The sequence below is a fragment of the Carettochelys insculpta genome, chromosome 21 (assembly GCF_033958435.1).
Source record: "Carettochelys insculpta isolate YL-2023 chromosome 21, ASM3395843v1, whole genome shotgun sequence".
Lineage (NCBI taxonomy): Eukaryota > Metazoa > Chordata > Testudines > Carettochelyidae > Carettochelys > Carettochelys insculpta.
This window is the reverse complement of record NC_134157.1, coordinates 22,832,225-22,855,161: the sequence shown is the minus strand read 5'-3', so window position 1 is coordinate 22,855,161 and position 22,937 is coordinate 22,832,225. Positions and strand designations below refer to the sequence as shown.

Here is a 22,937-nt window from a genome sequence, read left to right as displayed (position 1 = left end):
AGGCTGTGGCGGTTTAGGTATGCGGGGCTGGAGCGGGGGTTAGGTTGAGATGGGTTGGGGTCTGCGGGGGCGGGGGGTGTAGGTTGTAGCAGTTTGGGGTCTGCGGGGGAGGGGGTTAGGTTGCAGTGGCTTAGGTGTGCAGGGCCGGTGGGGGGTGTAGGTGGCGGTGGTTTAGGTGCCTGGGGCTGGCGGGGGGGGGGGGGGGGGGTTAGGTTGCAGTGGTTTAGGTGTGCAGGGCCAGCTGGGGGGGGATGTAGGTGGTGGTGGTTTAGGTGCCTGGGGCTGGCGGGGGGGGGGGTTAGGTTGCAGTGCTTTAGGTGTACGAGGCTGGCAGTGGGGTTAGGTTGAGATGGTTTGGGGTCTGCGGGGGTGCTTTAGGTTGCGATGGTTTAGGTATGAGAGGCTGGTGGGGGGGTTAGGTTGCGACGGTTTAGGTGTAAGAAGCTGGCAGGGGTGTTTAGATTGCGACGGTTTAGGTGTGAGAGGCCAGCGGGGGGCGGGGGGACTAAGTTACAAATGTTTAGGTGTGAGAGGCTGGGGGCGGGGGTTAGGGTGAAGCAATTTAGATTTGAGGGACTGGCGGGGGGCGGCAGGGTTAGGTTGAGGCGGTTTACGTGTGAGTGGCCAGCAGGGGGGTTTAGGTTGAGGCAGTTTAGGTGTGAGGCTGGTGGGCGGAAGGGTTTAGGTTGAGCCAGTTTAGGTGTGAGCAGCCAGTGGGGGGTTTTAGGTTGAGACAGTTGAGGTGTGAGGGGCTGGCGGAGGGGTTTAGGGTTGCAGCAGTTTACCAGTGGGGGCAGGTCAGGCTGCAGCAGATTGGAGCTGCGGAGAATGGGTAAGGCTCGTATTAGCAGGGGGAGTTCACTCATCCAGTGAACAAAAGGAAGGTATACTTGTCCCTTGTTTAAGTGAGTACTTGTAAATAAAATACTCGTCTAAAGAGGAGTGAGTGTATTTATTTGCACTGTGACAGCACAGAGATTCCAGCCCCACTGTGTTAGGCCCTGTAAAAACTTACAACAAAGAAATGACCCATGCCTCAACTGGAAGCCAAGTTGAAAATTAAGAAAGAAACCAAACGGTAGCCTGTGTCTGTAATATGCTCACAGCAATTCCATACCAGCTTCGCTTAAAAAAAACGGATCGCCCCCCCATCTCTGGCAACAGTGTCAAGGTGAAAAAACAGAGATGACAACAACAAGGTTTATGTTATAAAGAAACAAATGCAACCTCTTTGCAACAAATACAGAAAGACAGGCTGTCAAGGCCATTTCTCCTGTTTGGTGATCTAGGAGCACCAACCTAGCCAAACAGATACAAACGAACAAACAATGAACACACACGCACTATAGGTGGCAGATATTATCCTTACCACAACCTACTGTTGCTTCCCCCAAATGACACCAGCTCGCTCACATCCATTTGGCATATCAGCCAGCTAACCCTCAATTGTGCCCCAATGCCTAAAAACCACCAAGGACAGGCAAGTAGCTGCTTTGCCTAGGTCAGAGGAGATTAGTGTCATCAGTATACTGAACCAACCTGCTGAAATTTTTTATATACTCTCAGCCCTCACTATACAAGCACAACTGGTTCACATCTTTCTGCTCGTAGGCAGAAACTCGTAAGAGGGACACTTAATTCCCATTAAATTACATGTAAAAGTCTCAGAGATAGCCATGCTAGTCTATATACTATCAAAACAAAAAAGCAGTCCATTAGCACTTTAAAGACTAACAAACAATTTATTAGGTGATGAGCTTTCGTGGGACAGACCCACTTCTTCAGACCTTAGCCATACCAGAACAGATAGTGTTGGGGGATCTGGCCACGAGGCTGACAGGTGCTGTCTGTTCAGGTATGGCTATGGTCTGAAGAAGTAGGTCTGTCTCATGAAAGCTCATCACCTAATAAATTATTTTGTTATTCTTTAAAGTGCTACTGGACTGCCTTTTTGTTTTGATGTAAAAGTCTCTGATAGGTGCCTGGGTCTCCTAACTCAGAGAAGGAGTGGCAGCAGGTGGCACTGCTTTTGAAAGGTGAGTGAACCTTGGTTTGGGGAGGGTTAAAGGCTGGGGGTAACTTGGGGCTGTGAGTGGGAGGGAGGCTTGAAATCCGGTGACAGATGGGGGGGGGCCTCAGGCTGTCGCAGTTTGGGGTCAGCGTGGGGGTGGTCATGCTGCAGGGCCGGGGGAGTCAGGCAGCAAGGGGTCTGTCTGCGGGCCAGTTGGGGGTCTGTCTGCCGCTGTTTGGAGCTGCGGATCCATGGGGCAGGGGTCAGGCGATGGGCCAGTAAGGGGGTCTGGCTGCCACTGTTCAGGGCTGCAGGTGGGCGTGTGTCAAGCATTGGGGGGGTTTGGCCGCAGGGGCATCTGACTGTCGCGGGGCCACAGGGGGTAGTAGTCACGCTGTGGGGCCAGCAGGGGGTCTGGCTGCAGTGCGTTGGGGCTGCAGGGCTGGCGGGGGGAGTGTCAGACTAGGGGGTTGGAGCCACAGGGAGGGGGCTTCTATTAGTGGTGGGGAGTTCACTCCTGGAGTGAACTAAGGTAAGTAAATGTGTCCCTCGTTTAAGCGCGTACTCATAAATAAAGTACTTGTTTAATGAGGGGTGAGTGTACTTTACAGCAATACACATACACAGAGAGCATGGGTTTTGTTTTTTCAAGAGGGTGCAGAGGAATTCTTTTATTAAAGGCAAACAAGCTATACCCAACTTCACTTCAACTATTCTTAAGCAGTCTGCCAATTTCTCACAAAAGTCAAAGATGAAAGTGATACTGACAATGAATTCTCCTGGCGCCCTCATAAGACTGAGACATGCTAGCAGGATGCATTATGGGAAATCTGCACTTCTGCTTATGCCACATATGCTATTCCTGGGGACAGGGGACTCCAGAATGAAGGACTGCCAACAAAGCATTTGTCACCAGCACAAATTCATATGAGACAGCATCATTGTTTTAAAAAATGTGAAATTCTACAAAACTGTAGATACCATGACAGATTTGCCTGGATATCAGACGAAAGCAGGGGGAGATTAGCTCCTTATTTTTCACTGGCTCCTGTTACTGATGGAGCAATTGATGCTAAAGCAGCGAATACAGTAATTCTGAAATACCTGACTGAAGAAACAAAGTCCTTACTTCCTTTATGGCCACTTTGATGGTTTTTAATGACTAAGCAAACAAGTTTTTGTGGAGACAGAATTAAACTAAAGGCAACACTACAGTGCAAGTTGCTTTCAACACTGCCAATTCCAAAGGGCTGATTTTGTCTTTACAAAAGTTACACAATAATTCCATTAGCAACCAAGATTTACAGTAGTTGTACCTAAAATATTATGAAAGAGTTGCTTTTCTCCATGAGAAAGATCATGGTTTTCCTCAGGGAGGGAAGGAAAGTCTAACTAGAACATCTGCTCCTTAGGGGACTTATTAGATCCTCAAAGAGTCGTTGCAGTTGCTGAAACCTGCTTTTGCCAGAAGCAGTTTCATCTTACAAATATATAACAGAAAAGCATAAAAGAGAAAAACCCAGAAGATTACACTTCAGCATTCCCCAATAACTGAAGAAATACAGTTCGATAGAAGTATTTAGCCTCTTAGCCTTGTCTACACTATACTTTTCTGAAAATTTCCTACCATTCTACAGTAAAGGCTGCATTATCCAGCACTTGAATAACTGGCAAGTTCTGTTATCTAGCACCAAAGCCCAGGGGCTACTTGGTTGGTGCCTGCAGGATGGCTGCCTGCCAGTCACACCAGGGGCAGCGTTCAAATAACCGGAAGATTTGATTATCAGGCAATCCCCATTCCACCGGGATGCCAGACAATCAAGCTTTTACTGTACTTCCAGTAGAGCTCCAGGGGGTGCCCCAGTGTGTACAGGATGCAAGCAACCACTGGTGTTTAATACCTTTATAGCTTGTCCTTCTCTCCAGGTAACTCTGGGAAGGATAAGGTGACAGCAGTAAAAACACCAGCCCACAGCTTGCCTACCACTAGGACTCCCACTGTAGCACTAACACTGGTGAACAGCAATGGTTGGAAATATTAACTAAAAGTTCCATCTGGGCACCGTTTCTAAGCCCCTCATTAGCATTCTTCGATTTGGCTATTAGCATGGCCATTTCGAAGTTATGGCCAGGCGTGGCCACAGACCATGTGTCCACAAGATAATCTTAAGAATTCTGACAAAATTTATTTTAATTGTAGCTAAAAAGGATATAGAAGCATTAAAGATTTATCCTGATGACAGAGGTGAGGCGAATCATTTCCCTTAATAAATACTGAACTTACACATTTTCTCTTTTTAAGCTTTGTATTCAATGCACACGTGACAAAAGTTGAAAGTGTTCATTTTAAGGCTGACTCCAGCAGTTGTGACATGATTAATGGTATTTTCCAGAGATTGTTCATATAATTGCTTTGGGGCGTTTTTTGCCCTATCCTTTCCCCTTTTCCTTCTTTTGTGAGAGGAAAAATAGTTGATAAAAATCATCATAAAAAATTTCTGCTCACAGAACAAAGCGGAGACTAAAAAAAAAACCTCGCTCATGAAGCTACAGAATAACCAATAGCTTTCCCTACTATTTCAAGAACTAAAGCAAACACAGGTAGAGCACTCCACCAACTGTTTACTCTTGGACAGTAATGCTCTTACAACTGAAAGACATTATAAATTGAATACCTGACCTGTGACGAAAGTAGGAAGTTCAAGTTAAACATTTCCTATAAATACCATAAAGATTAACAGATTTGTAATATCCACCCACAAAGCACTTAATCTAAGTACAATCATTACGAAAACAGAGAAAATATTTATTAGAGCACCAATTTTAGTTTATACAGCCTGCCACACAAAACAGCACTAGTTCTTAATACACTACTAGCTCAAAGCCACCTTTAGATTTTCCAAGTTGATTAAAGCTTACCTGTAAAGAAAAAGATGTAAAGCTGTGCCTTTTTAGATTTTAGATGCTGTATTTTTAAAAAGGGCTGTAAATAAAGATGGTTACAGAAACATAAGCCTCACTTCCCTTTGAAGACTCTATGGTGGCTAAAGAACTAGTGACATTATCAAAACTCAAGAGGATGAAAGCAGAGCTACTGAGAGTGGAAGGAATATATAGTTAGACCACTGAAAAGCTTTTTGATGTATGTTTTTAGACACCATTTTAGTCCAATTCCTGATAAACACATGGGAGAAAATGTCAAAAAACTATAATGCCATCTCTTTAAGAGTTCACAAAATATACACATCCTGCAATTCCCAGAGGTCGTCAGCGAAACCAGGCATGTGATATTGCTGATAATTCTGTATAAAAATAAATTGTATTTAGTATTATTTTGGGATGGGAGGAAGAAGTAGTAAAAAAAACCTCAGAAGCTAAAAGAGGGCACAAAACCAATTTTCTATAAACCTTCTCCAGGACAACATTCCTCATTGACAAGCCATGCCAATTTGCTGTGATAATACTTTTTTCAAGCATTTAAACTAAAAATGGAATCCCCAGTTGCAAAGTCTAGATAGATGTTCCAGTTTTAATTTTCCATTATGGCTTGAAATGCAATGAACAGAGGTCACAAGGAGGATGCAAGAGAGGACAGTTGGCCCTATGGAAAGAGGGAAAACTGGAACGTGAGTCATCCTATGCCATTTGAGCCATCAGCAGGCTGCTGACTCAGAAGCAGGCACTGACAGGCAGCAGCTATGGGTGAACTTGCTTGGGTTCCAGTCCATACATTTGCACACAACTCCCCAAGAAAATACAGTAAACTCTCTGATATCTAGCATCCATGGTACCGGAAGGTTGCCAGATAATCAAATATTGCGGATAATAGCAAGTAGCTCTCACTAGGTGGGAGAGCAGAGAAGCCTGCCAGCTGTATCACACGCAGCACAGAGGGAAGTAGGGCAGTGCTGAGCAGGCTGGCTCTCTCAAGGGGCAGGGCATTGCTCTTGCACTCTATACACAAACCCTAGCCCTGACTCCACTTCTCCTCTGCTCAGCAGAAATGAAGTGGGAAGGTGCAGAAGGGGCACCAGGGCTGGGGCTTGTGAGCAGAGTGCAAGAGTAACGCTTCATCCCTCAGGGGAGCCAGCCTGCTCAACGTCGCCATGCATCCCCCCGGGCTGTGTGAGAGTGCAGCCCACAGGATCCTGTGCTCTCTCCACAGTGTCCTCTGACCAGAACTACTCGACCGCGAGTTATGCCAGTTATCTGAGTTTGCCAGTTATTCAAATACTGGTTAAACAAGAGTTTACTGTAATTCCAACTATCCAGCTGTATAATTAGCCAATACACAAAGAAAGAAAGAAAGAAAGAAAGAAAGAGTCTTGATCCCTAGAAACTCAGTTCTCCTGACTGCCAGTCCAGTGCGGTTCTAAGATCTACCACAGACTTCCTGTTCTACTTTGGGTAAGTCATTTAGGCTCCAATTTTGGCTGAAACCAATACAACTACTGACATGATTGAAATGAAGAAGGCATAAGTCATTGCCAGATAAAAGCTATAAACTCTTCAAGACAGAGACTGTCTTCATGCACATTTGTACAGAACCAAATAAAATGAGCTAGTGCAATGAAATAATATTCCTAACTCTAAAAATCCTCAGCATAACACAGAACAAAGCACAACTTCTTCAAGGTTCACTTCAGCAGCCATCTTCAAAGTGAGCATAACAATGATGAATTGCTTTGGTAGGGTATAGTGAGGATAAGTTAACATCTGTGAACTATTTGAGATACATGAATGAAAGTAGATATGTATGCCAAGTATTATTTAAACTTTTAAAAAATAAATGCTACAATTTTCTGCATTTTATGACACTAATGAATTTGTTTAGTTTAAGTATCTGCTAACTATTTTCACACATTTTCTATTGTAGATGGTATTAATTCACAAATACTAAAATATCAAATTACTATAACATATGATTTAAGACTCAATTAATGTAGCTCTGTACATCAACTAAATTTTCAAAATGCCGATATAAAATAATTTATCCATTTTTGATCAAGAGCTTTCACATTCAACCTCAAAATGCTTGAACAGAGCAAGAGATTCGATTAAAAAATCATGAACATACTCCGTTTTCATATCTGTTCTTCTTGAGTCTGCATTCTATTTGCTACTTGCACAGGTCATTGTTAATAAAGAAGGATTTGCTACACATTTCCCTGAGAAATCTCCAGGCTATCTGACCTTGTGGTGTAAAATAAGACAGGAAAACAAAACACAATGTCATTTTAATTTGGACAGAACACAGCAAAATCGCAATATACAATTGAATAAAGTGCTGCAGAAGCTTGAAAAGAAAAAAAATTAAACACATGCAGTAATAATGTCACAGTAGAGACAAATTATATTTCAAGTAAGAATTATTTCTTCTAAACAGCTCTGGGCAATGTGTCAACATGTCAAAATAAATATTAAATAAAGTCATCTCTATTTCTAAATCTACTTTCTTAACAAAGATGTATTAAGTAATGCATCCTGTACTGCATGGTAGGAACTTTTTACTTCCACTTATAAGGCAACAAATTTACAAATTTTAAAGGTGTTATGCAATATTTTACATGTGATATAACTAATTTACTGAACTACTGGAGACTGATTTGTACTAAAAGAAATAAGAGACTTTAAGAATGAGGCTACATCTATACTACTTCAGAAGATGAACCCGATCAGGGTTGATCTTCCAGGGTTCGATTTTGCACATCTAGTATAGACACACAAAATCAACCTCTCAGGAGTTGCAGTCAACTCCCGTACTTCTCATGAGAGGCAAGGAGTAAGGGAGCTCAATTATTTTAAATGTTTTATTTAAGGCATTTTAAAACAAATATTGATTTACTCTTATTATTTAAATGTATAGGAATTAGAATCTGCTGCAATAGAGTTTTGCTTTAAAAGCCATTTTTAATTTGTTTATATTAAAGATTTCAAAACCTTATGTATTACTAACAAATTTTCTGGAACTTTATCATTTTGTCCACCATATCCACCGTTCTATTTCAATACCTACCCTTTTACTACCACCAATAAAATACCTTATTCTTCCTATCTCCACTCTTAAAAGTACAAAAACAGAACCTGAGTCACAGAATCTAGAAATGAAAAAGACCTATTTGGATAATTACCAGGCCATCCCTTAGCCCAAAGAAGCACCTCCAATGTCTTGTCTAGGTTAAGCCCTAGGAGGAGAGTTGGCAGTTTTTCAAAGGGATATTATTAGGGGCCCAAAAGCAAGCTATTCCTCTGTGTAGGAAAGATAGAAAATATGGCAAAATACTGCCTTGGCTTAACCTGGAGCTCATGGGTGATCTCAAAATAAAAAAGGAATCATATAAAAATGGAAACTAGGACAAATTACAAAGGGTGAATATAGGCAAACAACACAGGAATGCAGGGGCAAGATAAGAAAGGCAAAGGCACAAAATGAGCTCAAATTAGCTACAGGCAAAAAGGGAAACAAGAAGGCTTTTTATAAATACATTAAAAGCAAGAGGAAGACTAAGGGTAGGGTAGGACCATTGCTGAGCGAGGAAGGAGAAACGGTAAAGGGAAGCTTGAAAATGGCAGAGATGCTTAATGACTTCTTTGTTTCGGTCTTCACTGAGACGTCTGAGGAAGGAATGCCTAACATAGTGTATGCTAGAGGGAAAGGGGTAGGTTTAGAAGACAAAAAAAGAACAAGTTAAAAATCACTTAGGAAAGTTAGATGTCTGCAAGTCACCAGGGCCTGATGAAATGTATCCTAGAATACTCAAGGACCTGATGGAGGAGATATCTGAGCTATTGGCTATCGTCTTTGGAAAATCATGGGAGACAGGAGACATTCCAAAAGACTGGAAAAAAGGCAAATATAGTGCCCATCTATAAAAAGGGGAATAAGAATAGCGCAGGAAACTACAGACCAGTCAGTTTAACTTCTGTGCCAGGAAAGATAATGGAACAAGTAATTAAGGAAATCACCTTCAAACACTTGGAAAGTGGCAAGCTGATAGGGAACAGCCAGCATGGATTTGCAAAGAACAAATCATGTCAAACCCATCTGACAGCTTTCTCTGATAGGATAACGAGTAACGAGCCTTGTGGATAAGGGAGAAGCAGTGGATGTGGTTTACCTGGATTTTAGTAAGGCATTTGGTATGGGCTCACATAATATTCTTACCAAAAAACTAGGCAAATACAACTTAGATGGGGCTACTATAAGGTGGGTGCAAAACTGGCTGGATAACCGTACTCAGAGAGTCGTTATTAATGGGTCTCAATCCTGCTGGAAAGGTACAACAAGTGGGGTTCTGCAGGGGTCTGTACTGGGACCGGTTCTGTTCAAAATCTTCATCAATGATTTAAATATTGGCATAGACAGTATCATAGAATCATAGAAGAGTAGGACTGGAAGGGACCTCGAGAAGCCATCGAGTCCAGCCCCCTGACCTCATGGCAGGACCAAGCACCTTCTAGACAATCCCTGAAAGCCATCTATCTAACCTCTTCTTAAATATCTCCAGTGATGGAGATTCTACCACTTCCCTTGGCAATTCGTTCCAGTGTTTGATCACCCTGACAGTCACGAACTTTTTCCTAATGTCCAACCTGAACCTCCCCTGCTGCAATTTAAGTCCATTGCCTCTTGTTCTATCCTCAGAGGCAAGGAAGAACAAGTTCCCTCCCTCTGCCTTATGACACCCTTTTAGATACCTGAAAACTGCTATCATGTCCCCCCTCAATCTTCTCTTTTCCAAACTAAACAAGCCCAGTTCTTTCAGCCTATCTTCATAGGTCATGTTCTCTAGACCTTTGATCATTCTCGTTGCTCTCCTCTGGACCCTCTCCAATTTCTCCACATCCTTCCTGAACTGCGGTGCCTAGAACTGGACACAATACTCCAGCCGAGGCCTAACCAGCACAGAGTAGAGAGGGAGAATGACTTCTCGTGTTGTGTTCACAACACACCTGTTAATGCATCCTAGAATCATGTTTGCTTTTTTTTGCAACAGCACCACACTGTTGACTCTTATTTAGCTTGTGGTCCACTATAACCCCCAAATCCCTTCCTGCTGTACTCATTCCTAGGCAGTCCTTTCCCATTCTGTATGTGTGACACTGATTGGTCCTTCCTAAGTGGAGCACTTTGCATTTGTCCTTATTAAACTTCATCCTGTTTACCTCAGCCCATTTCTCCAGTTTATCCAGATCCTTTTGAATTATGACCCTATCCTCCAAAGAAGTTGCAACCCCTCCCAGCTTGGTATCATCTGCAAACTTAATAAGTGTACTTTCTATGTCAATATCTAAATCGTTAATGAAGATATTGAACAGAACCGGTCCTAAAACAGACCCCTGCAGAACCCCACTAGTTATACTTTTCCAGCAGGATTGAAAACCATTAATAACTACTCTCTGGGTACGGTTATCCAGCCAGTTGTTCACCCACCTTATAGTAGCCCCATCTAAGTTGTATTTGAGTAGTTTATTTATAAGTATATTATTTGAGACCATGTCAAATGCTTTACTGAAGTCTAGGTATATCACATCCACCACTTCTCCCTTATGCTTATTAAGTTTGCAGATGATACCAAGCTAGGAGGGGTTGCAACTGCTTTGGAGGATGGGGTCAAAATTCAAAATGATCTGGACAAATTGGAGAAATGGTCTGAAGTAAACAGGATGAAGTTTAATAAAGACAAATGCACAGTGCTCCACTTAGGAAGGAACAATCAGTTTCATACATACAGAATGGGAAGCAACCGTCTCGGAAGGAGTGCGGCGGAAAGGAATCTAGGGGTTATAGTGGACCACAAGCTAAATATGAGTCAACAGCGTGCTGCTGTTGCAAAAAAAAGCAAACATGATTCTGGGATACATTAACAGCTGTGTTGTGAACAAGATACAAGAAGTCATTCTTCCATTCTACTCTGCACTGGTTAGGCCCCAGTTGGAGTACTGTGTCCAGTTCTGGGTGCCCCATTTCAAGAAAGATGTGGAGAAATTGGAAAGGTCCAGAAATAGCAACAAGAATGATCTAAGGTCTAGAGAATATGACTTATGAAGAAAGGCTGAAAGAATTGAGCTTGTTTAGTTTGAAAAAAAGAAGATTGAGGGGGGACATGATAGCAGTTTTCAGGTATCTAAAAGGGTGTCATAAGGAGGAGAGAGAAAATTTGTTCTTCTTGGCCCCTGAGGAGAGAACCAGAAACAATGGGCTTAAACTGCAGCAAGGGAGGTTTAGGTTGGACATTAGGAAAAAGTTCCTAACTGTCAGGGTGGTCAAACACTGGAATAAATTGCCCAGGGAGGTTGTGGAATCTCCATCTCTAGAGATATTTAAGAACAGATTCGATAAGTGTCTATCAGGGATGGTATAGACAGTACTTGGTCCTGTCATGAGGGCAGGGGGCTGGACACAATGACCTCTCAAGGTCCCTTCCAGTCCTAGCATTCTATGATTCTTAATCCTGAAAGCATGAGCTCACATCTTCCTTGAAGGGACCACATCACAAACTACCACAATGTACTCGTAGTAATTCCTTGATGTTGTCCAAGCTAAATATTCCCATGTTGGTTATTCCTCTACTCATCATCCTAGTGGTTCATTACTGCTCAATGACTAAGGAGAGAAAAACTTTTCAACGCAGTTCTGGCTGAACACATATGAGGCATAATAAAAAAGTCATAGAATCATAGAATTCTTGGTGCTGGAAGGGACCTCTAGAGGTCATCTAGTCCAGCCCCCTGCCTAAAGCAGGATCACCCACAACCAAATCATCCTAGCCATGATTATGTCAAGCTGGGATTTAAAAGCCTCTACGGATGGAGATTCCACCATATCTTTGGTGGAATCATAGAGTTTCCATAGCCTGGATTTTTCCTTAACACAGTCTGTGGCTTTCAAACACAAGCGATATCTGAGCATTTACAAAATGTATTGCATCTTCATCTCACTATTTCTTAATTTGTTTTCATAACAAGGGTTTGTAATTGGATCTTTGAGTACTTGTTCTAGAACTCATATGAGCAGTGTGATCTAGAGACAAAGATCCTACACCAGAAGACAACACTGAGTTCTGTACTTCTGCCACAGCTCGGAATGTATGACTTGAAAAGGTCCCCACCTCTCTTTGCTGTTGTTTCTCAGCTTTATGTTGGGGTGCTTACCCAGCCTTCTCACGCACTTTTAAGATCTACCGAAGAATAGCAGTAGGTGTGTATTAAGCATTATTGTGCATTTTTACTATAAACTGGGGGGGAAAAATGGTTGAAGAGAGAGTGTTAAAGTTTAATAGGACTAGTTACAGAAGCAAAGAGTATCTAAATATTTTAAGGACAACTTCTTAACATACCCTCCAATGTAGCTGTCAGGTGAGATGTTAAAAACTTTTATGTTCCATGTAGATATTAAAGGGCTTGTCTACACATGCTGAACTGCTGCAGCACGTCTGATGAAGATGCTCGATGAAAACAGGATAAACTCTCTCACTCTCAGAGTGCTGCCCAGACTAATGCTTATGTCAGAGTAACTTATGTCACTCTAGAGTGGTTTATTCACACCCCTGACCAATGCAAGCCATGCCAAGGTAAGCTGTAGTGTGGACAAAGCCAAATAACGCATGCAATTTATATATTAACTGAGCTTTGCACACAGTTTAACACAAAACCTTTTGAAACCTTGAAAAGAAAAAGATTGATTTTCATGCCAAAGAAAATTATTTGGATGTTATTTGGATAAACAAACAAACAAACGTGTATTGTTAACTTTGCTTCCCATACAGGCAGAAAGGAAATCGAATGTTTACGCCATGCTGACATTTTGTTTAAATTAACAATCTTATTAAAAGACATTGGCTCACCAGATCACTCCCAGAGTACTTCTCTCTAAATACAATCTCAGGAAGTTAAGCTAATGGTTGACTGAATCTTAAAAATTAATTCAGATAATCTAGCAGAGAGAGTGATACTTGATTCTGACAAATCTAAATATTTGGAGTTCATTTATGTCGTCAAATGTAGATAGTGGTGGACAGACACCCTGGACATTCCCAAACATTTCTCTTTAAGATTCCTTGCTACTGTCTTTAAATAAACTAGTCCCATAAGAACCTGTAGTTTATGTAGCATGTGGTTTATGCAGCTGACAGGTGAGTTTTTCAGAGGTCCTCGTCTTTAAGAGCTCAAGCAGCAGAGCAAAGTTACTTGCTATCAGAATTAGTTGAAAGTGTTTCACAGCAGACACCTGGAGCCCAGGTCACTGGCTGTAAGCGGAAAGCTGCTAGGGACATCCACTGTACAGCTAATATTTCTGCTCCCAACCAATTGCAAATTTAAACATCCATCCCACTTGAGAATTTTATATGGGAACGAAATACTTAAATACAATAGAATTCATTACTATTAAACATACCTCTTGTGTTCTGAAGGGAAACACAGAACTTTATTTTCAAAAAATTGGGCAAGCACTTTTTCTTTTTCAAACAAAAAGCTGTGTTAGGTAAGTAAGCAAGTATTGAATTATCCTTTAATTTATACATGGGGAAAACTGACACAGGACAGTTAAATGATTTTTCAAGACAAAGGGGGAAGTTTGTGTCAGAGATAGTTAGCGAATCCTAGTTCTCTGCTCACATCACACCATCATGTCTCTCCCTCTATGAAGTACAAATCAACTCAATGTAAAGTCTCACAATATTAAGGTTAATACATTATTTTTATTTTGGCCTTAACACTGAGAAACTTCGTAGCTTCTCATAAAGAAAGATTTAAGAATTAAAAGTCAACCTGTTTCCTGTAATGAACTTTCATTGATTTCTGATGAATTAGCGATTAAACCAAGTTTCACAGATGTCATAGCCATGAAAGTACCTCTTCCACATCATGCAAATCTAACATCAGTAAATTTAGAAAATTTTTAAATCATACATATATATGACTAGTCTAGTTTCTGATGCTGTATGCCACAACCAAAGCCTGTTTCATTGAAGACTGTTGCTCAGTATTAGACCTTACACTGATGTCTACAGTTCTATGATTGATTGTTCAGCTTTTGCTTGTCTACTTTGTGTACTGCTATGCTTTCATTTCTTCCAACATGTACACTGACAATTTTTCTTTCTTTAAAAATAAAATGAAGATGTTTGTATTTTTTGCTTCACAACCTATTTACTCTGCTGTTTGGTCATTTTTGCATTGTCTGAGTTTTTAATGTTTGCTTACTGAAGTCAATTTTTCAGAGCCTTGACATTAAACATATTTAGCATTTATGACTTCTTCCCTTTTCAAAGTTCTGTACACATAACAACCAATTAATCTTCACAGCACATCTTGGAGCTGAAATATTCCTATTTTGCAGATGAGGAAAACTGAGGTGGACACATCGAAAGAAAAGTTGGAATCGAGAGGTTCTGGCTCAGAGTATTATGCAAATAACGTACACAGTGCAAGGAATATCTTCCATTTAAAGCCTTTCAGGACATCAGTCATCTCTGAACAAAACCAAAAAGCACTCTGTTAGATAAATAACAAACAATTTTCAGACCATTTGCTGCTGCTCTTCCTCCTTTATGGGGTATGATTAGAAAAGACAAATTAGGCCAAAAGTATTCAGAACAAAGTACAAATGCATGTCATGTACCTAAACAGTGACTGTCAGCCAGGAGGAGGAAAGCGTAAACTCAATTTCCAGTGCAGACATGGGCACACGTGGGTTCAATTGTTATTAAATTTGCACACTTTTCACAGAACTAAACAAAACAGAATTGTTATGAGCTTTAATGAAGAAATGAACAGTTTAGAACACTAAAAACAGAACAAAACTCTGTCAAGTTACTGTTCCATTCTTCTCCTGAGAAGCGGGCAAGTACCAACCAAGCAGAGTTATTAGTTACATTATATTTCTTTCATTTTCTTTCATGGAGGTTAAGGACAAGGATGACAATGTTTTGCATATTAGTACTCACAATTGAGATTATTAAAAGAGGAGAAAATATGAATTTCATATTAATATATGTTCCTCCTTGCATTGAAAAAATTACTTGCATTTTGTTTAGAAAACTCATTTCTCCCTATTTCTCTTCCCATCCCCCATTATTTTAAAAAAATCTAAGCCTCGGGAGATACTACAGCAGCCCTAGCCTAAAACAAGTTCTTTTTAAACAGACAAAAAAGAACTTTGTTCACAGACAGAAAGCCTACAAGGAAAAAGAGTATTCTGACAAAAGTTCAACTCAGCATTAAGAAAGAAACATGTCAAAATATCAATACTGTGTAAAGGTCACATATGTTAAATGTTTTTTTACATTGCTCCATAAGAGATTAAGTAAGGCAGTAGGAGGATAGGAAGAAGTTCATGTAAGGAATTTGCATCACCGAATTTTCAATTGTCATAGTATCTCTGATCAGATTATTTATTCTGGGTATGGTTACACTACAAAATAACTTCAAAGTCGCTTACCAACAGACTCTGAAGTTGAGCGTCTACACACACCCTACTTCAAAGTTAAACTTCGAAGTAGAGTACTATTCCATTCCCGGGAATCGAGTAAGGACTTCAAAGGTAACTTTGAAGTAAGGGAAAATGTGTGTAGACACTCTGCAGGTTACTTCGAAGTAGACCCACTTTGAAGTTAACATCGAAGTTAGTTCCTAGTGTAGACAGAGACCCTCTGTGAAATACCATAGAAATCTCTTTGATAAAAACACAGACAGATGAGGTTGTTTAGAAAAATGTTCATTATATAGTATAAATCACACTTTTGATTGGAGAACATGTTAAACAAAATGGCATTTCACTGTTCAGCTCAAACTAAATATTCCAAAAGAGAGCTTGTGTATCTCCAAATGCACTGATTTTACTCTAGACATGTTATACCCTATAGAAATAAAATAAAGTACTCTAAGCCTAGTTAGGCTCCTCTCCCTTAAAATGTTCAGCAGAATGTTAAATAACAATAAACAAAAATCTTCAAATGGAAAATGTCTGGAAGCAGAGAGGTTCTCAGAGTAGTCCATATACTAGCAAGTGATTGCAGAGCTCTATTCACAGCACACAAGACCACAGATGAGACTACGGTAGAGAAAGGATTTGAGAGCAGTAGCTTTCAAACTTTCCAGACTACTGTACCCCTTTCAAGAGTCTGATTTGTGTTGTGTATCCCATTTCATTTCACTTCAAAACTTACAAAATCAGACATAAAAATAGAAACATGACACAGAACACTTACTGAAAAATTGCTTACTTCCTCATTACTGTTCTACTGTTATAAAATAAATCAATTTAAATATAAATATTGTACTTATATTTCATTGTACAGTATACAGAGCAGTATAAACAAATTATTGTCTATGAATTTTTAGTTTGCACAGACTTCACTAGTGCTTGTAATGTAGTCTGTTAGCCAATATGAAGATCTACCTTGGGAAGACCTCTGACTACCTGCAGGAGTACATGTACTCTTGGTTGAAAAAGCAATGTTTTAGAGGAAAGCAGAGGACCTATTCCATGAGGTGATTCCTCTTTTCCAGAGCAGAACAAAAATATATGGGGAACAACTAGTGGCCAAAGCATATATGTCTGGCAGCACCACCCTCTCTGTTAAAAGAGAAAAAAAATGCAACCTGACACCAACCCACACAAAACCACTCAAATAGTCCTATTTTTAGAGTAATTTTAACTTTGCTTAACTCCAGAAATGTAGCTGGCTAACATCTTTCCTAGCAGCACTAATAAATTGAACCTCCATCAAAGAAAGAGAACTACTGCATTTTTGGTGTCGTATCAACTCTTTTCTCAGATTTGTCTAGATGCGTGTTAGTTCCAAAACCAAGAGTTGCAGTAAAATTGGGAAAAATCATATGACCACAGGGAGCTGATACTGTCATTCAACACTTCTCAAATCCTTTTAATGATGTATCTCTTCCTCCTCCTCCTCTCTCTTCTTCTCATATTTACATTAGTTTTCCCCCCCCTACATTAAGGCTGTTGTCCACATGTTCCCAGTCCACCAGCACATTACTCTCCAGTGTCTGTCTGTACTTACAGAGGGGGTTGATGCACTGTGAGTGATCTTCTGGGGATTGATTTTGCCATGTGTGTGAATTGCATATCTGGGACTGACTGATCTCTAGTGTAGACCAGGCCTCATGCTCTGTTATTCCTGACAGTGAGTTCCACTGGGTTAAGGACTAGTTTCCCAGAGTAGTAACAGAGAGGAAGCCGTACTAGTCTATACACTATCAAAACAAAAAGCAGTCAAATAGCACTTTAAAGACGAGCAAAATAGTTTATTAGGTGAGCTTTTGTGGGACAGACCCACTTCTTCAGACCATAGCCAGACCAGAACAGACTGTTTAAGTCTGTTCTGGTCTGGCTATGGTCTGAAGAGGTGGGTCTGTCCCACAAAAGCTCACCTAATAAACTATTTTGCTCATCTTTAAAGTGCTACTTGACTGCTTTTTGTTTTGATAGTTTCCCAGAGAAACTGATGGAGGCCTCATTTGCCTGGAACATCTTGAATGAACAAAGCACAAATATGTACATTAGGAAGTAACCCTGCATTAGCTCTGCAGAGGGTGGGAAGAAGTAATAGGCGCTCATAGGACTTTTCCATCTCTCACTCAAATGACTCTACAAAAATGATGTGGAAAGTCATTTTATCCTAATAACACACAAACCCCTCTTTGGATATTACACAAAGCCACCATGTAAGTGGACTAAGGAATGCAAGTTTAGACAGTGAGAAAGACTCCAGAACACCATTCCTGAGCATTCCATTCAAACCAATCGCTACCTGGCCATTACATACATTCAAAAAGTGACAGAATGAAAGAGCAACAAACCCAGTACTTCTGTGACGTGGACCTTCTCCCTTGCTCCTGAACAACAGCACCAAACCCAAGAGCAACTGTTTCATGGACCTTCCTCAAAGCCTGTGCAGGTCAGAGGCAGTCCAGATGCCCCAGTACCATGGGCCATGGCCAGTCCATGCAGACATCCCCCAGTACAACAGGCCTTACCCAGCCCCTGCAAATCAGTGGCCAGACCATCTGTGGCTACATTGCCCCTTGGTACCACAGGCCGTGCCCAGACCACATTCCACCCCCCCCAGGTACCACAGGCTGTGCCCGGACCATATTCCGCCCCACCCCCTCGGGTACCACAGGCCGTGCCCGGACCATATTCCGCCCCCCCCACCCCCCGGGGTACCACAGGCCGTGCCCGGACCACATTCCACCCCCCCCTGGTACCACAGGCCATGCCCGGACCACACTCCCACACCTCCCCCCCGGGTACCGCAGGCTGTGCCCGGACCACGCTCCCAACCCCCCCCCCTCCGGGTACCACAGGCCATGCCCGGACCACGTTCCCGCCATAGAGGGTACCAAAGGCCATGCTCGGACCACGTTCCCACCCCCCATGGTACCACAGGCCGTGCACGGACCACGTTCCTGCCCCACCCGCCCAGGTACCACAGGCCGTGCCCGGACCACGTTCCACCCCTCGCCGCCGAGGTACCACAGGCCGTGCCCGGACCACGTTCCCGCCATAGGGGGTACCAAAGGCCATGCTCGGACCACTTTCCCCCTCCCCGGGTACCACAGGCCGTGCCCGGACCACGCTCCCGCCCCCCTCCCCGGGTACCACAGGCCGTGCCTGGACCATGTTCCTGCCCCCCCCCCCCCGGTACCACAGGCCGTGCCTGGACCATGTTCCTGCCCCCCCCCCCGGTACCACAGGCCGTGCCCGGACCACGCTCCCGCCCCCCTCCCCAGGTACCACAGGCCGTGCCCGGACCACGCTCCTGCCCCCCCTCCCCGGTACCACAGCCCGTGCCCGAACCACGCTCCTGCCCCCCGCCCCCGGGTACCACAGGCCGTGCCCAGACCACGTTCCCAACCCCCCCCCGGTACCACAGGCCGTACCCGAACCACACTCCTGCCCCCCCCCCGGGTACCACAGGCCGTGCCCAGACCACGTTCCCAACCCCCCTCCCCGGGTACCACAGGCCGTGCCCGGACCACGCTCCCGCCCCCCCCCGGGTACCACAGGCCGTGCCCGGACCACATTTCCCCCCCCCCCCGGGTACCACAGGCCGTGCCCAGACCACGTTCCCAACCCCCCTCCCCGGGTACCACAGGCCGTGCCCGGACCACGCTCCTGCCCCCCTCCCCGGGTACCACAGGCCGTGCCCGGACCACGCTCCTGCCCCCCTCCCCGGGTACCACAGGCCGTGCCCGGACCACGTTCCTGCCCCCCTCCCCGGGTACCACAGGCCGTACCCAGACCACGCTCCTGCCCCCCTCCCCGGGTACCACAGGCCGTGCCCGGACCACGCTCCCGTCCCGCCCCCCCCCCGGGTACCACAGGCCGTGCCCGGACCACGCTCCCGCCCCCCCCCGGGTACCACAGGCCGTGCCCGAACCACGCTCCCGTCCCGCCCCCCCCCCGGGTACCACAGGCCGTGCCCGGACCACGCTCCCGCCCCCCCCCCCCGGGTACCACAGGCCGTGCCCGGACCACGCTCCCGTCCCGCCCCCCCCCCGGGTACCACAGGCCGTGCCCGGCCCCCGCAGCCCAGCGGCTATCCACGGGGCTCTGCGCTGAGTGCCCCCCCACTTGCTGCCCTGGGCGGCTCCGCAGCGGGCTCAGGGTGACCCGCGGGCGCGGCGGAGGGAGCCCAGCCCAGACCCAGGCGGCCACTTACCTGCGGCGGGCGAGTCCCGGTGCGGCCGGCGACTCCCACAGCCCCACTCGGCGTCCGCCGCAGCGAGTCCCGGACACAACTTCGCCGCGCGCTCCCGACGCCCCCACCCGGGCCCGCGCCTGTTGCTCGGCGCCCTCCCCCTACGCGGGCGCGCGCACCTCCGGCTGCCACGCAGGCCCTGCCGCCCGAGAGCGCGCGCCGGCCTGGCCGGGCCCAGCGCCGGGAGTGGGGGCAGGGCGGGGGCGCGCTCCCCCCTCACGCGACTCGGCCCGCGGGCGCGGGGCCCGGCAGGGCTGGCCCCGAGCTCAAGGTCCGGGGAGCGATGACGGGCGCTCCGAGCCCGCCGCCCGTGCTCGGCTGAGGGGCAGGAGGCTGCCGTGGGCTCGCGTGGGCCATGCCCACTCGCGGGGACTCCCCGCAGCTAGCTGCGTTTGTACAGCGCCTGACTCCGCTGGGCCTTTGCTCTTGTATTCCTCAAGGGGGACTCAGTTAGGGGTACCAGATTTGACCTTTCAAAAAGGGGCACACCCCTGAGAGGGCGTGCATCGGTATCTGCCAACGCCGGGTGTATTAATGTAGGATACATGCTACAACACATTAGCACAGCCGGGGTCGGTAGGTGAGGATACATGCCTTTTTTAAATGGTAACCCAACAAATCCTGCCCGAGGGGGCCTGAGGTACATAATAAAGAGACATCTACCTGCATTTGTTTAACTTCTGTTTTTAACTTGTGGGTTTTTCCGCATCCTAAGATGAGTCAGTGCAGCAGCAAAACTGTACTGTGGAAAACAGAATTAGATATGCCCTCCCACCATCCTGGCAGGCTCATCACCTTTACTCCCACAGAAAATTACTGTTTCCAATGGTTTATATGTCAGGAGAACATGCTCATGTCTTCCCCCAAACTGTGAGAGGATGCACATATGCACCTACTCATTTTGGTAAATTATGCCGTTTGGTTTCCCCTTGTGATCCAGATAAAATTCTCCTCCACCAGGGTGGTTAACAGGAAATCAGTGGTGACAGTGTCAGAGTTAGAAATTAGTTGCAATAAGGACAAAGTCATAGATTTAGATTTTCTTTCCCCCAACATTTTTCTTTTTTTACTGATGTATGTACATTATGTGCATTCAAGGGAAAATGAGGTGTCTGGGCATACACGCACATGTGCACTAAACATTATGGACAAGGTGACTAATTCCATTGACGTCAGTCAGACTAGTTTAATAAAGGTAAGCCTTTGAATAAGTGCACGTAGAATTTGGGCCTTAGACCAAGTCTAAGATTCGGGATTTGCTAGAATTCAATATGGTTTTTCAAAACATAAAAGGGATAGAAATATTACCATAATTTTTAAAATATAAAACTATTTTATAGAGAAGCGTAGATTTAAACAGCTCTCTGCTATATTTTAAAATGTGCTAGTGTTTTTTACTAGTGAAATATAACCCAAAGGTGAAATTAACTAGAAATAGATGGGAAGTAAACTACTCGGATTTCATTACCAAAGCTGGGTGAAAAGCATAAATAGTTTATATGGCAAAAAATACAAATAATTTGTAAAATTATGTTTTTTACAAGTTAAGATGTAGTCCACACTCAAAAAGGTTTGCTGGTATAGGTACACAGGTATATTCTTATTAATACTTTCTTAGGATGCTTAACTACAGCTTATGCAGGCAAAAGAGCATAACTACCTCTACATTAGGGGTTTTGTAGGTACAGAAATGGTGTAATACCCCTAACCAACATCGTTACACCCGCAAAAGTTTCTAGTAATAAACATTGTCTTAGGTGTTAAATGGTCCCATATTTTTCAAAACAACTGTAAGACCCAACAGATTTATTACATCAAAATGCCTTGCATTATATTTACCTGTAAAACGTAATATGTAAGGCATCTGCATATAGCTTATAACTATAAAGATATAATCATTGTAAGATGTATATACCAGTAATACTAAGGAATAATGTTACCATAAGGAAGGTATGTTTATGGATTTTGAGTAGAAGTTTGTCACCAGAGGATAGTAAGTCTTGGTGATGGCTGATTTGGAAAGGAGGGAGCTGTCACCCTGCCATGTTTAGCCAGTGACATAATGCAATGCTCAGTTCTCTAGCGTTATTTCTTCCCAAGACTATCAATGGAAAACCATCAGTAACAACTGCACACAATCAAAACCACTTGGAGGTGGGAAAAAAAAAAGAACATTACAGCACAACAATTTGCCCTGTCTATAAATAAAGATAAAAGACTATTTCAGTATAAATGAGGAGGGGGGAAAAAAAAAACCTCTCTGCAACCTTTCACTGGGGATATGTCCTGGAAAAACTGGATCCCACTTCCAGCCAGCCAGCTGTGCAGTAGACTGAACTTTGGGGCAAAGCTACTTTATTAGGAAGGAAAGGTAACTTAGTAAGTGTAAACCCAAGTTTGCATTTAATCATTTTATATTGTACTGTAAATCTGTTTCTACCACACTATTTCTTGCTTCTAGTTAGCTCCACATTCTCTTCATAAAACAAAAGTACATTGATTTATAAGTGCTCACAGTTACACAGGGCAGTGATTAAACATAAAACTACTAAGTTGGCTCACATTGTTTCTTTGGGAAGGAGAAGGTTTGGGATATCTGTGAGTAAACTGTGGCAAGGTCTGGGTATCACAGAAGAACAATTCAAAGAGGCTTGGGGATTGAGGTTCACCTATTAACCTGCAAGACAAAGACAAGGCTGATGTAGTCCACAGGCAAATGCTTGTGTGACTAACTAGCTGGCAGCATCAGGGAGCTAACACCAAGTTGCCACAAAGCAAGGTGCTCACTTCAAGAACCATCACAAGTGACATTATGCTTTTTAACACTATTGACAGATATATGTATGTATCAGCTTGGGTTTTCAGGCTTTCTCACAATACCCACTCCTGTGTGATTTCAACACATCTTCCTAACATGTATTTCTAATGGTGGAATTCACGCAAAGGGTAACTTTGAAGCAGCTCTTTGATCCTCAAGGAGTGCCCACAAAGGAGTACTGTTTGGATCGTGGGCATAACAAAGCGGCAATTTTAATGTTCTTGATGTCTCATCTTTGACTTCCATTCCCCAATGGTTCTATTTGTATTTTATCCTAAAATGGGGGATTTTTCATCAGATGTTGTTGTTACCCTGTGTCTGATTTGACATACTAGACGATATGGCCAGTCACACCAGATTGGTTTATTAACATAGA

At 43.8% G+C, this 22,937-nt stretch overlaps 1 protein-coding gene across 2 annotated transcripts in view; it reads right to left on the bottom strand.

Moving 5' to 3' along the window:
- Positions 1–19,855, bottom strand: part of NEK6 (NIMA related kinase 6) — a 141,906-nt gene extending 122,051 nt beyond the window's left edge. For both annotated transcript variants that reach the window (XM_075015495.1, XM_075015496.1), the window contains exon 1: positions 19,705–19,855. The gene's annotated coding sequence lies outside the window, so the exon portion shown is untranslated. The remainder of the gene's footprint in view (positions 1–19,704) is intronic.
- Positions 19,856–22,937: the final 3,082 nt, after the last annotated feature.